We start from the raw sequence: 15,268 nt of genomic DNA on the forward strand, positions 1-15,268 counted from the left end.
TGGGAGAGCATGAAATAGACTTGCTAAGTTTCATGCGTAGCAAACGTGATCAGATTGAAAACGTTGTTTAACTCAACACCCAAAATCAAGCACAAAAACTTCAGTTTAGCGCACTGGTACAACTCACAAAACCATCGAATGATGAAAACGTTAGCAGTCAGCCAGATCGCATCAAAATTTACATCAACTCAAAAATGCAGCGGGTCGACTTCACAGGCTTGAGCAAATCCTGTTTCGCTGGAATGGTTGAACAAATGCTGCTCGCACTGAACAACTTTGCATCCCATGGTAGCGGTTGGACAGTAGATAGAATTGAAAACATTGAACTGAGACTCGCCAGGTCAAAGCCGATCGCAGCATCGTCGTATTTGGCCTTGCCTACTGAACTAGCAAAAAGCCAGTACCTGTTGAATATTCGCAACCGACAAGACGAGAAATGTTTTCTCTCCTGCTATACAGCTCAATTTCATAAGACATTTGGGCAACAATTGATACCGCCTAATGCTCCATGGAGGCAAAAAACAAATCCAATCATGTACAGTTCGGAAAATCCAAGAGCAAAACAACCGGTTGGTGAATTCATGATGCCTATGGCTTTTCACCAAAAGGAAAAATTTGAAGAGCTGAACCAGGTACGCGTTAATGTTTTCCGACACTCGAATAAGAAACTGATTCCTTTCCGCATATCAAATAATCGAAACTTTAGTTTCAACCTGGATCTGCTCTTGCTAAGTGATGGTTCAATGCATCACTATGTCCTGATCACCAACATCAGGGGAATTATCCATAAGTATCTTGGAAAAAACCAGCGCATTGACAATCTTTTGTGTCGTAACTGTTTCCATATCAGCACTTCATTGGATAGACATGGGAGACATGAAGAAATTTGTCATCAAAACACGCAAGCAATAATAAAAATGCCTAAAGTGGAACAGTAAAACTTTGAATTCAAAAATGTTCAAGCCCGATGGTTTGCGCCGATAGTTGGATTTTTCGATCTGGAGTCAATAATTGAACCAGTTGTCCACAATTACAACACACAACAAAACTCAGTTACTAGGGCATTGGAGGAACATAAACCATGCAGCTATGCTCTTCTCTTCGTTGCTTTGAATGAAACAAAGCCATTTTACTTCGACCTCAAATGTGGTCCGAATGTCATGGTTGAATTTGTTAAGTCACTGGAGCAGATTGCTAGGGATATATACGATGTGAAACAACAACACAAAAATTTTTCCGGCGAACCAACAATCACTAAAGATGAGGCTACCACGTGCTGGATTTGTAAAACTGAACTAAATACATCTTCAAAAGATCCCACTGTTCTAGACCACTGTCACTTCACAGGAAAATTTCTGGGATGGGCACATGCGCAGTGCAACTTGAAACGCAAAACTTTAAATTTCACACCACTATTCGCTCACAACTTGGCAAATTATGACCTTCATCACTTAGTATTGGCACTGCAAAACCTGAATGAGAAAAATACAATTTCGGTGGTGCCAAGCACAAGTGAGAAATTCATCTCATTGCAAATCGGAGTGCATATGAAAACAACACAAAACAAGAAAGGTGTTTGGACCAGTCAGTATGAGTATATCAGACTATTGGACTCATTCAAATTCATGAATGCGTCGCTCGACAAGTTGGTGCAGAACCTGCCAGCTGATCAGTTCACCTTATTGGAACAACATTTCTTATCTTGGCCAACGAAGTCGGTAAATTTGTTAAAACAAAAAGGCTCATTCCCTTATTGCTTCGTCGATAGCTTTGAAAAATTACAAGAGGCTCAGCTTCCCCCTCTCAATAAATGGACAAACAGTTTGCAGCAGTACGAGGTAACAGTGAGTGAAGATGAATACAAGCGAGCCATCGAAGTGTTCAATTTATTCGAGTGCCGGAACATTGGTGACTACTACAATTTGTATTTGACAACAGATGTGTTTCTCCTCGCTGCAGTAGTACTGTGTTTTCGAAAAGTTTGTTATGACACATATGGACTCGACTGCTGTCAGTACTACACCGCTTCCAACTTGTCAGGGGATGCAATGCTCAAAATATGCAATCCAAAACTACATCTTCTAACAGAGAGAGAACACCTTGACATGGTTGAAAGTCTCATAAGAGGAGGCGTGAGCTCGGTTTACAGCAAGCGGCTTTGTCGCGCAAACAACAAGTTTCTTTCGGACTACAAACCAAAGAACATTTCTTCGTTTATAATAATGATCGACGCCAATAATCTGTACGGAGGAATCATGGAAAAATTCTCCCTACCCCTTCATGAATTCGAAATGTGAATGGACCAATGAGCAGGCCCAGGAAATTTTGCGCCGAATATTGAATACGCCTGATGACGATGAAGTTGGATACACAGTTGAGGTCGATTTAAGTTACCCCGACAGCCTGCACGATCTACATTCTGATTTTCCTTTGGCACCCACAAAAGAAGCGATAGATGAATGCTGGCTCAGCGAGTACCAAAGCAGCTTGTTGGCTGATATGCAAATTAAAAAACCCCCGCATGTGAAAAAGCTCATTCAGACGCTGTTTGATAAACAAAATTACACACTGCACTACCAAACTCTCAAACTCTATGTCAAACCAGGATTGGTAGTGACCAAGCTCCATAGAGTGCTTTCATTCAAACAGCAAAAGTGGCTCGCCCCATACGTGAAACTGAATACGGAAAAGCGAAAGCAAGCAAAGAATAAATTTGAGGAAGATTTTTTTAAATTGATGGTTAATTCGTCCTTTGGAAAAACTTGTGAAGGAAAGCGAAACCGAATGAAAGTCAAATTAACCCGCACTGAAGAGGAAACGCTAAAGTGGACAGACAAGCCCGAGTACCAATCGTCAAAAATTATTAGTGAAGATCTTGTCACTGTATGCCTTCAGCAATCGGAAATACTTTGGGACAAGCCAACCATAGTGGGTGCCTGTATATTGGACTTGGCAAAGAAGTTCATGTTCGAGTTTCACTACAAAGTCATGAAGAAAAACTTTGACTGCAATTTGCTTTATTCAGACACAGATTCTTTCGTATATGAGGTGCGTTCACGAGACTTCTTTGCAGAACTACAGCGGAAAAAGTCAGTCGCTGAGCAGTTCGATTTCTCAAACTTTCCACCAGAACACCCCTTGTACAGCAGGGACAATGCCCGAGTCACGTTAAAGTTCAAAGACGAAATGGGAAGCAAGCCAATTGCCGAGTTTTGTGGTCTGAAGCCGGAGCTGTACTCAATCAAGCTCGCTGAAGGCAAGTATAAGTCCTTTTTCAGTACCACTGTATTGCCATCCAAACGCAATCATTCAATAAAAACAAGCACGCATTAGGCATTCAGATAGTTAAGTTTTTTCTGCAGACAGGAAAGCTCGGATGAATTGCAAATGATCAAGTTTTTTTCAGGTCCTGCTAAGCAGTCAGCAAAAGGAGTGACCAAAAATGCCCGCCGCAGTATGACCCACGAGCTGTACAAACGAACTCTTTTGGGCGGCGAGGTGGTGCGTTTGCTGAACACTCGAATAGCTTCAAGCAACCACAGGCTCCACACAATTGCTGTAAACAAGAAGTCTTTGTCAGGCTACAATGACAAGCGGTTTATTATGAGTGACCAAGTTTCCATGCTGCCCTATGGTCATTGTTCGATACGAGAGGATATGTTCTTCAAGTCAATAATGAATGAGCCCGATTGGGGAGCGGATGACTCGGGCAAAAGCGAGCAGGAAATCGGGCAGCAGGCGCAGGAAAGCGGGCAGCAGGAGCAGGAAAGCAGGCAGCAGGTGCTGGAAAGCAGGCAGCACCAGCAACAACAGTACAAAAACAAGCAGCAAACACAGCATACAACAAACATTCCACATTCAAGCAGTATGCTCAACACAAGTTTAAACTCAATTCCCGACCCAGGTTTTCACCAACGCGAATACAGCGAGGATGAATTAAACGAAAACGTGGTAGATTTTGACAATTTGTCAGAGTTTTCGGACAGTGGATCCTCTACAGACCCAGCTTGTGATGGTTTTATACTAAGTCAAGCGGTAGAATCAGACACAGAGAGTCAACAAGTGGAGCAAATGGCTCTACCAGATCACAGGCAATACAAAAATAAAAGACAAAACATGAGAAAAGCTAGAGTTTCGAAGTCGAAAAAACGTCGAGCTGTGATAATGGACTCAAGTAGCGAAGATGAATAAACTAATACGTACCTCAGTGATGTAGTAGACTTTGTTGATTCTCTTCATCTTGGCTATGGAACAAAGAAAAAGGTAGTTCACTTCACCCCCGGTGAAGCTAAACAAAACCTTTTTCCCTCCTCGCTTATCTAATACCTTTAATTTTTTTTGTATAAACTGTGGCACTCGTAAATTTTTGTGATGGTGGTGCTTGTGAATCAAGTTGGTTTCCGGGGTACTAAATCGGTCATCACAACCCCGAGTGCCTAGGTTGATCAAACGTGGTTCTTCCCCCTTCAGTCCTTGGTGTACTTTAGGCCTTGTGATGTCTAATTTATACTTTATATATATATATATATATAATAGCTCAGTGGAGTTGTGGTAATTGACGCTGTTGCTAAACGTTCTAAAAGCAAGTGTTGAGCACAAAACACACTGACACACATTTTAAAAGCTTGCAATATATTCAAGTATCCCAGCCAGATTCTTCTAAAAGCCAAAGTTGCTACCCTTTATCCGGTTCATATAAATAAAGGAATGATTTAAACAGAAAAAAAAACCGGATAGAGCATATAGTTCCCACCCTTAACCCATGCAATAACAAGTTTTTCTTACTCAATGGTTGCGTAGAGTGATATGAAGTTGTCCCTTTGCACCCTCTTGAATAACTCGATCTTGAATATCAAATATCCTCGGATTCCTGCACTTTCCACAGTGGCAAATATGGAGGTCAATGAACCCACGGTTGAGACACAATTTAATAGCTTAAACAAAAGAAAATTAAAACAGGTTTTCCTGCTTCATAGACTTTTTCAATCTATAACCAGAGTCATTTCAAAGTTAAGAGACCAACTCTGTTGAAACGTTTGTCAATGCTGTCATTTGACAAAATTTCATTAAACAAATAGCAAATTCAGGAAACTCACGTCTTAGTGGAGTCTTCACATTTGGCGGAACCATCTTGAATGTGGTAGCAGATATCTATTAATGACAGGTGTCTGATCCTGACTGAAAAAAAAACAGGTTCGTTCATTTAGTTGAACAAGGGTTTTTTTGTTAATTGACTCCCACTCCCGCAAACAGATAAGAAATTTAAGGTCATTGAAGCCCAATAGAACAAACCAAATGTATTCAACCTTAAAAAATGTCAGAATTGTCCTATGGTTAACATCTATTAGTCGATTAAAATTACACGATTTCCAAGGATTAAAAAGAGTTTGAAAAAATGATTATACCTCTTTCTAGTATTTTTGCCAGTTTCTACTATCAGTTCTCACCTTTATATATTCCATGGCAAACGTTTTCTTCCGTTGAAAATTGTAAGAGGGGGCTTGTGCTGCTCGAAAACTCGCGAATTTCTCAATTTGTTTCAGAAATTTTATCTAGAACTACACTACCATTTGTTTGAAATCTGTTAAAATCCCCTAACTCAAGAACTGTTTGGTGAAATTTCCCTCTACCCTCTTATTTACAGGACATTGTGAATTTACTTTCCTCTTCCCCCACCTCCACCTCCACCTCCACCTCCTCCCCCACCTCCACCTCCCCCACATCCACCTCCTCCCCCACCTCCACCTCCCCCACCTCCACCTCCACTTCCTCCCCCACCTCCACCTCCACCTCCACCTCCTCCCCCACCTCCACCTCCACTTCCTCCCCCACCTCCACCTCCACCTCCTCCCCCACCTCCACCTCCTCCCCCACCTCTACCTCCACCTCCTCCCCCACCTCCACCTCCACCTCCCCCCACTACTTAATGAAAATTATTCTGTTTGGAAAAAGAAAAGTATTGAGAAATTCGCTTTCGATTATTGACTGGTTTCCTGGAGATTGAAGATAAAGTGAGTGAGTCGATCAAAAGATAAACTGTTTCTTTCTCTGAATATTTAACGTCTGGCTTTATTCTAACAAATTGACCAACTGATCCAGAGCTGCTTAAAGGAAAATGATAAAGTTTAATTCTGGAGCACGATGTATCAGACAATTTTGATCTAGACAATGTTTTTTTAACCCCCCTCTTATGTGTTTTTTTAAGCCAAAAATGTTTTCAAGCTCGTTTCCCTGAGTCCCCCAAACCCTTTATTAGGTTCTCATAATCTTTAATTTTTGATCTGTCGGCGAATTTTTCTAAGATCTTGCCGCAAAAACCTAGTGGGGGACCAAAAAACCGAAAATTTGGAACATTTTTGGCTAAAAATTGGGTTGGGTTTTGTTAAAATCGGATAAATGCACGCTTAAAATTTGCAAAAGTTAGCAGCGGCGAACAATAGTGCGTAGAAATGGCGAGATAATCGGTATAAAAGTGGGACATATTAACGCGCCTTTGTCTAGCTCTGCTTAGTTTTTGGCGGGAAAGTTGCAAAAGTTGCAAAGAATTAGAACTGGTTCCAAATAGCCTAAGAAAATTTTAGACGAATGAAATAATAATATAGCACCGTAAAATCTTAAAAAAACTGTCTAGAACTTAAAAATAAGGGGGGACATTTTATTCCAATTTCAAAAAAAATTAGACGCCCCCCCCCCCGGTGTTGTTGGGCCGAGAAAATCAGGCTTCCAAAAATGTCCGTCCCCCCCGGTGAGGTTCTAGTCATTTTTTATACTACTTTTCTTTCAAATCTCTCTGCTCAGTTTTAGATTGAACCCCCTACGTTTTTGTATTGCAAAAAATGAGTCAGATATTTGGATGTTACTATTTCTCCGCAGTGGCCGGGAAGCGTTAGTCAGATACAAGATTAACTCCTATACCAAACGGCTAAACATATTTGTAACAAAAACATTCTATCTACAAATCATCCAGGCGTTCATTAACATCATTTTAAGTAAGAAATAAAATCAAAGATTTAATTAAATTGATAATTTTTCCTTCCTTCCTTACACTAAAAATAACTTTCGAAGGCACCTAGGTTACTAATCAGTGATATGCACTACTGTTGGGAGACAAAGAAATCATTCAATTTAATTATATACTCTTTTTCACTTCTTGCTGACCGACAACTTTGGGTGTTTTATTCCTTTTATGTCCACAATCGTGAATAGCCCAGTTCCCATGGAACCTGTTCGTGGAATGCCATCAATCCGTAGAACTTGTTAAAAGACCCTTGTCGACTTACGTCATAAATGAGTAACATTAATGACAATTTAGCTATCAGAGTATCAACTTGGAGTAATTTTGCCGGTGTAGGAAAAACTCTAGTTTGGACGTGTTTCAAACAAAGGAAGCATTTCAAGAAAGCGTTTCAAGATATCTTCCGTTCGAGAAATTGAAAATTTTTTGGTAAAGGACAATTGAGATAGAACAAGTGAATTGACAAGTACTAGCCTTGTGCCCAAAATTCAAATAAGTGCACAAGAAAATGACAAAAATGAAACAACAATTTTATCGAATGAAAAAAATAAATGTTATTCAGGATTTTGTGAAATGACAAAATAAACTGCGTGCACCATATCGTACTGCACTGTAAAGTATTTGCATTTTTTCTCTAACTTCGGGACATAGAATTTCTTGTCCTGCTAGGTGTTCTCCTGTAGAAACATACATATTTTAATTTGTCTGCAAAAATCATTCTTTTAGCTATCAGACTCAAAACTACGAAAATTACTGCTTGTCGTCATGTTAAATGACATTTCCTTGAAAAAAAAGAAAAGAGAATTTTTGCACTAGAGTGCTTCATCAAGAAATTTGCTCGACGTTTGAAGAAAATATGATTGGCCCATGTACATTGTTTGATGCTTATAATGTTCTGTAATTGAGCTATTTTTTGAAATGAAAACGTTTAATAGGTCCCACATTTTAAATTAACAACATCATTTGTCCTAACCATTTTTTTCCATAGAAATTGTCATTGCAAATGAAACCTTGGACTGAGTCATTTCTAATTGAAGCCTGAGAGATTCAAGAATAAAATAAGATCTGAAAATGTTCTCAACATCAAAAATGTGTGTCTGATTGAAATTCGGTGGCAATGCGCGATATTAAGAAAGTTGCTATTCTATTAACTTGTCTTATAAAAAAACTGTTTTTAATGTTAAATTCGGAAGTTTCTGGTTACCCGTCATATGCTTCCTTGGTTTTTAGAAGAATTTTCAATACTAACAATCAAAAGAAATTGAAAAAAAAACATTGAAACAAGTTATCTTCATTCCTCGGTTTGTGGGAGAGATGTCGTGAGCTTTTGCTTTTCATCAAAATTTGACAATTCCAGTGTCGAGGTTTTTGCGTAATTGTTGTAAGAAATGCGGTGATTGCGGTGAATCCGGTGACAATAAACATTTCAACGCATTTCACCGCCTTTCTTACGAAAATTCACTGCAAAACTCACCACATTTCTTAGAAAAATTCACCGCATTGGCGTTCCAACTTTTATTCAATCTGATTTAAATTCACATGAAATATCGAAGAGTTTAGTGACAGTTGGCGCAGTGGCATAAGCAGTTAAAGGCATGCAGTAGGGCAAAGGTTCAAACACGTGTAGGGAAGATTCTTTCTTGTAGGAATACTGAGACCGCGGTGAAATTGAAGAATTCACCGCGATGCAGATGTAAGAAATACGCGGTAAATTTGTTCTTTTCTCACCGCTTTTCACCGCATTTATTGCCAAAATTTACCGCCAAACCTCGACCCGGTAAAATAAGAACCTTAATTTTGAAAGCAATTTACTTGTTTCACAGAGGAAGCCCAAAGCTTTAACAGCTATCGTTGCATATCAGAATCTTTTGATGCCTAATTTCAAATTTCTCTCAAAATTGTCGCATTTCAAATTGTTGAGTGGCCAGAAAAAGGCTCTTGATTTTGTTAAATTGTTCTCAAATTGTTCAACACCAATCAATCTCTTTGAGAAATTTTTGAACTTCGCCGTGTTTTAGAATCAATTTAATGCTTTTTGCAAACTTCTACAAATTGGGGCAGCTCCGATTAGTGTTTTGAACAGATCTATCACAATACTAGGTGTGGCAGAGAACATCTAGAAAAATTGAGAGGATCTATGTCTGGATATATACATAAATCAATCTAACCGAAAATACAATTCAGAAGGCCTGTATTTGATTGGTTCTAGTTAGGCACATTTGTGTGTCTGATTGAAATTCGGTGGCAATGGCTGATATTAAGAAAACTGCTATTTTATTAACTTGTCTTAGAAAAAATATATGATGAAGTTTCCGGAGATTATAATTCTGGTTTTCCGTCATATGCTTCCTTCGTTTTTTGAAACTAACAATCAAAAGAAATTGAAAAACGGAAATTTTGAAACGCCACCTTAAGTAAAAAAAACAAAATCTTCAGATTGAATTGGCATTCAATTAATGATACCGTTGCTTGCAACAACGATTCATCTAGTGTTATTTTCGTTCCTCTGTTTGTGGGAGAGGTGTCGTGAGCTTCTGCTTTTGATCAAAAGTTGACTAACTCGGGTCGAAGTTTTTGGTTAAATTTTTTTAATGCGGTGAATGCGGTGAATTTTTGAAAGAAAATGCGGTCATTGCGGTGTATGCGGTGACAATAAATATTTCCCCGCATTTCTTACGAAAATACGCCGCATCGCTTTTTTGGCAAATTATATAACAAATGCGGTGAAAGCGGTGAATGCGGTGAATAAGATAATTCAATAAACCGGGGTAGGGAAGAGTTTATTGTACGCATACTGAGAACGTGGTGAAAATAAATAACTCACCGCATTCACCCTAAGAAATGTACAAAAACGCGGTGAAAATTGTTTTTTTTTTCAACCACGTTTCATCGCATTTCTTATAAAAATTCACCGCAAAACCTCGACCTGGTAAAATAAGAACCTTAGTTTTGAAAGCAATTTACTTGTTTCACAGAGGAAGCCCAAAGCTTTAACAGCTATCGTTGCATATCAGAATCTTTTGATGCCTAATTTCAAATTTCTCTCAAAATTGTGGCATTTCAAATTGTTGAGTGGCCAGAAAAAGGCTCTTGATTTTGTTAAATTGTTCTCAAAATGTTCAACACCAATCAATCTCTTTGAGAAATGTTTGAACTTCGCCGTGTTTTAGAATCAATTTAATGCTTTTTGCAAGCTTCTACAAATTGGGGCAGCTCAGATTAGTGTTTTGAACAGATCTATCACAATACTAGATGTGGCAGAGAACATCTAGAAAAATTGAGAGGATCTATGTCTGGATATATACATAAATCAATCTAACCGAAAATACAATTCAGGAGGCCTGTATTTGATTGGTTCTAGTTAGGCATATTTGTGTGTCTGATTGAAATTCGGTGGCAATGGCTGATATTAAGAAAACTGCTATTCTATTAACTTGTCTTAGAAAAAATATATGATGAAGTTTCCGGAGATTATAATTCTGGTTTTCCGTCATATGCTTCCTTCGTTTTTTGAAACTAACAATCAAAAGAAATTGAAAATTGGAAATTTTGAAACGCCACCTTAAGTAAAAAAAACAAAATCTTCAAATTGAATTGGCATTCAATTAATGATACCGTTGCTTGCAACAACGATTCATCTAGTGTTATTTTCGTTCCTGTGTTTGTGGGAGAGGTGTCGTGAGCTTTTGCTTTTGATCAAAAGTTGACTAACTCGGGTCGAGGTTTTTGGTTAATTTTTTGTAATGCGGTGAATGCGGTGAATTTTTGTAAGAAATTGCGGTCATTGCGGTGTATGCGGTGACAATAAATATTCCACCGCATTTCTTACGAAAATTCACCGGAAAATTCAGCACATTTCTTACAAAAATACGCCGCATCGCCTTTTTGGCAAATTATATAACAAATGCGGTGAAAGCGGTGAATGCGGTGAATAAGATAATTCACTAAACCCGGGTATGGAAGATTTTTTTGTACGCATACTGAGAACGCGGTGAAAATAAATAATTCACCGCATTCACCCTAAAAAAAGTAAGAAAACGCGATGAAAATTGTTTTTTTTTCCACATTTCACCGCATTTCTTATAAAAATTCACCGCCAAACCTCGACCCGGTAAAATAAGAACCTTAATTTTGAAAGCAATTTACTTGTTTCACAGAGGAAGCCCAAAGCTTTAACAGCTATCGTTGCATAACAGAATCTTTTGATGCCTAATTTCAAATTTCTCTCAAAATTGTCGCATTTCAAATTGTTGAGTGGCCAGAAAAAGGCTCTTGATTTTGTTAAATTGTTCTCAAATTGTTCAACACCAATCAATCTGTTTGAGAAATTTTTGAACTTCGCCGTGTTTTAGAATCAATTTAATGCTTTTTGCAAACTTCTACAAATTGGGGCAGCTCAGATTAGTGTTTTGAACAGATCTATCACAATACTAGATGTGGCAGAGAACATCTAGAAAAATTGAGAGGATCTATGTCTAGATATATACATAAATCAATCTAACCGAAAATACAATTCAGAAGGCCTGTATTTGATTGGTCCTAGTTAGGCATATTTGTGTGTCTGATTGAAATTCGGTGGCAATGGCTGATATTAAGAAAACTGCTATTCTATTAACTTGTCTTAGAAAAATATATGATGAAGTTTCCGCAGATTATAATTCTGGTTTTCCGTCATATGCTTCCTTCGTTTTTTGAAACTAACAATCAAAAGAAATTGAAAAACGGAAATATTGAAACGCCACTTTAAGTAATAAAAACAAAATCTTCAGATTGAATTGGCATTCAATTGATGATACCGTTGCTTGCAACAACGATTCATCTAGTGTTATTTTCGTTCCTCTGTTTGTGGGAGAGGTGTCGTGAGCTTCTGCTTTTGATCAAAAGTTGACTAACTCGGGTCGAAGTTTTTGGTTAAATTTTTTTAATGCGGTGAATGCGGTGAATTTTTGTAAGAAATTGCGGTCATTGCGGTGTATGCGGTGACAATAAATATTTCACCGCATTTCTTACGAAAATACGCCGCATCGCCTTTTTGGCAAATTATATAACAAATGCGGTGAAAGCGGTGAATGCGGTGAATAAGATAATTCACTAAACCGGGGTAGGGAAGAGTTTTTTGTACGCATACTGAGAACGCGGTGAATATAAATAATTCACCGCATTCACCCTAAAAAATGTACGAAAACGCGGTGAAAATTGTTTTTTTTTTCAACCACGTTTCATCGCATTTCTTATAAAAATTCACCGCAAAACCTCGACCTGGTAAAATAAGAACCTTAGTTTTGAAAGCAATTTACTTGTTTCACAGAGGAAGCCCAAAGCTTTAACAGCTATCGTTGCATATCAGAATCTTTTGATGCCTAATTTCAAATTTCTCTCAAAATTGTCGCATTTCAAATTGTTGAGTGGCCAGAAAAAGTCTATTGATTTTGTTAAATTGTTCTCAAATTGTTCAACACCAATCAATCTCTTTGAGAAATTTTTGAACTTCGCCGTGTTTTAGAATCATTTTAATGCTTTTTGCAAACTTCTACAAATTGGGGCAGCTCAGATTAGTGTCTTGAACAGATCTATCACAATACTAGATGTGGCAGAGAACATCTAGAAAAATTGAGAGGATCTATGTCTGGATATATACATAAATCAATCTAACCGAAAATACAATTCAGAAGGCCTGTATTTGATTGGTTCTAGTTAGGCACATTTGTGTGTCTGATTGAAATTCGGTGGCAATGGCTGATATTAAGAAAACTGCTATTTTATTAACTTGTCTTAGAAAAAATATATGATGAAGTTTCCGGAGATTATAATTCTGGTTTTCCGTCATATGCTTCCTTCGTTTTTTGAAACTAACAATCAAAAGAAATTGAAAAACGGAAATTTTGAAACGCCACCTTAAGTAAAAAAAACAAAATCTTCAAATTGAATTGGCATTCAATTAATGATACCGTTGCTTGCAACAACGATTCATCTAGTGTTATTTTCGTTCCTCTGTTTGTGGGAGAGGTGTCGTGAGCTTTTGCTTTTGATCAAAAGTTGACTAACTCGGGTCGAGGTTTTTGGTTAAATTTTTTGTAATGCGGTGAATGCGGTGAATTTTTGTAAGAAATTGCGGTCATTGCGGTGTATGCGGTGACAATAAAAATTTCACCGCATTTCTTACGAAAATTCACCGGAAAATTCAGCACATTTCTTACAAAAATACGCCGCATCGCCTTTTTGGCAAATTATATAACAAATGCGGTAAAAGCGGTGAATGCGGTGAATAAGATAATTCACTAAACCCGGGTATGGAAGATTTTTTTGTACGCATACTGAGAACGCGGTGAAAATAAATAATTCACCGCATTCACCCTAAAAAAAGTAAGAAAACGCGATGAAAATTGTTTTTTTTACGACATTTCACCGCATTTCTTATAAAAATTCACCGCCAAACCTCGACCCGGTAAAATAAGAACCTTAATTTTGAAAGCAATTTACTTGTTTCACAGAGGAAGCCCAAAGCTTTAACAGCTATCGTTGCATATCAGAATCTTTTGATGCCTAATTTCAAATTTCTCTCAAAATTGTCGCATTTCAAATTGTTGAGTGGCCAGAAAAAGTCTATTGATTTTGTTAAATTGTTCTCAAATTGTTCAACACCAATCAATCTCTTTGAGAAATTTTTGAACTTCGCCGTGTTTTAGAATCATTTTAATGCTTTTTGCAAACTTCTACAAATTGGGGCAGCTCAGATTAGTGTTTTGAACAGATCTATCACAATACTAGATGTGGCAGAGAACATCTAGAAAAATTGAGAGGATCTATGTCTGGATATATACATAAATCAATCTAACCGAAAATACAATTCAGGAGGCCTGTATTTGATTGGTTCTAGTTAGGCATATTTGTGTGTCTGATTGAAATTCGGTGGCAATGGCTGATATTAAGAAAACTGCTATTCTATTAACTTGTCTTAGAAAAATTATATGATGAAGTTTCCAGAGATTATAATTCTGGTTTTCCGTCATATGCTTCCTTCGTTTTTTGAAACTAACAATCAAAAGAAATTGAAAAACGGAAATATTGAAACGCCACCTTAAGTAATAAAAACAAAGTCTTCAGATTGATTTGGCATTCAATTAATGATACCGTTGCTTGCGACAACGATTCATCTAGTGTTATTTTCGTTCCTCTGTTTGTGGGAGAGGTGTCGTGAGCTTCTGCTTTTGATCAAAAGTTGACTAACTCGGGTCGAGGTTTTTGGTTAAATTTTTGTAATGCGGTGAATGCGGTGAATTTTTGTAAGAAATTGCGGTCATTGCGGTGTATACGGTAACAATAAATATTTTACCGCCTTTCTTACGAAAATTCACCGGAAAATTCAGCACATTTCTTACAAAAATACGCCGCATCGCCTTTTTGGCAAATTATATAACAAATGCGGTGAAAGCGGTGAATGCGGTGAATAAGATAATTCACTAAACCGGGGTAGGGAAGATTTTTTTGTACGCATACTGAGAACGCGGTGAAAATAAATAATTCACCGCATTCACCCTAAAAAATGTAAGAAAACGCGATGAAAATTGTTTTTTTTTCACCACATTTCACCGCATTTTTTATAAAAATTCACCGCCAAACCTCGACCCGGGTGAAAATTTAACTTAAAAAATCATCCGAATAACGGAAAACATTTTCCGCGACATAGTTTTCAGTTTCATACTATCTGAGTTTTTCAAACTTTTGTCGCATTGCTTAAATCTTTGGATTTAAAGTTCCTAGAGTGTTAAATCATGCGCTACAGTTCTCTTCACTTGTTAGTTTTTCATAGATCTGAATTGATGTTTGCATTAGAATACCTTACCGTAACTATCTACATTGCTTAAGCGGAGCGTTTTTCGGTACCGTGCAGTTGATGCGGTCTGATTGTTTTCAGGACTTTTAAACTCTTCCTGCAAATTAATAAAAGTATCAATTTTGTTTCAAAATTTTACAGAAATTAGCCGTTGAACACGATCCATAGATTTCCAATTATAACAAATGAATGCTCCTCATATCTGGAAAATCCCGCTCAACCTTTTTTCAAGATAATTGGTTTGCGTATGTCGCGCAGCACAGTCTTGGGATTTGTAGAGTGACGAGCTAACGAAATCTAAATCATAAGTAAACGTCATTGTCTAGAAGACTTGTTTTTTTTCACATAGTACAAGTTACAAACAAATTATCAAGGATAACCATTTACTGTATCTTTTTTGGCCGTTTATTCCGCGGGAG

At 37.6% G+C, this 15,268-nt stretch overlaps 1 protein-coding gene across 1 annotated transcript in view; it reads left to right on the forward strand.

The window, feature by feature from the left end:
- LOC142338137 (uncharacterized) overlaps positions 1–15,268 on the forward strand; it is a 244,331-nt gene that overhangs the window by 54,844 nt on the left and 174,219 nt on the right. The window lies entirely within an intron of this gene.

This window comes from Convolutriloba macropyga, chromosome 4 (genome assembly GCF_964194025.1).
Source record: "Convolutriloba macropyga chromosome 4, txConMacr16.3, whole genome shotgun sequence".
NCBI classification, from domain to species: domain Eukaryota; kingdom Metazoa; phylum Xenacoelomorpha; order Acoela; family Convolutidae; genus Convolutriloba; species Convolutriloba macropyga.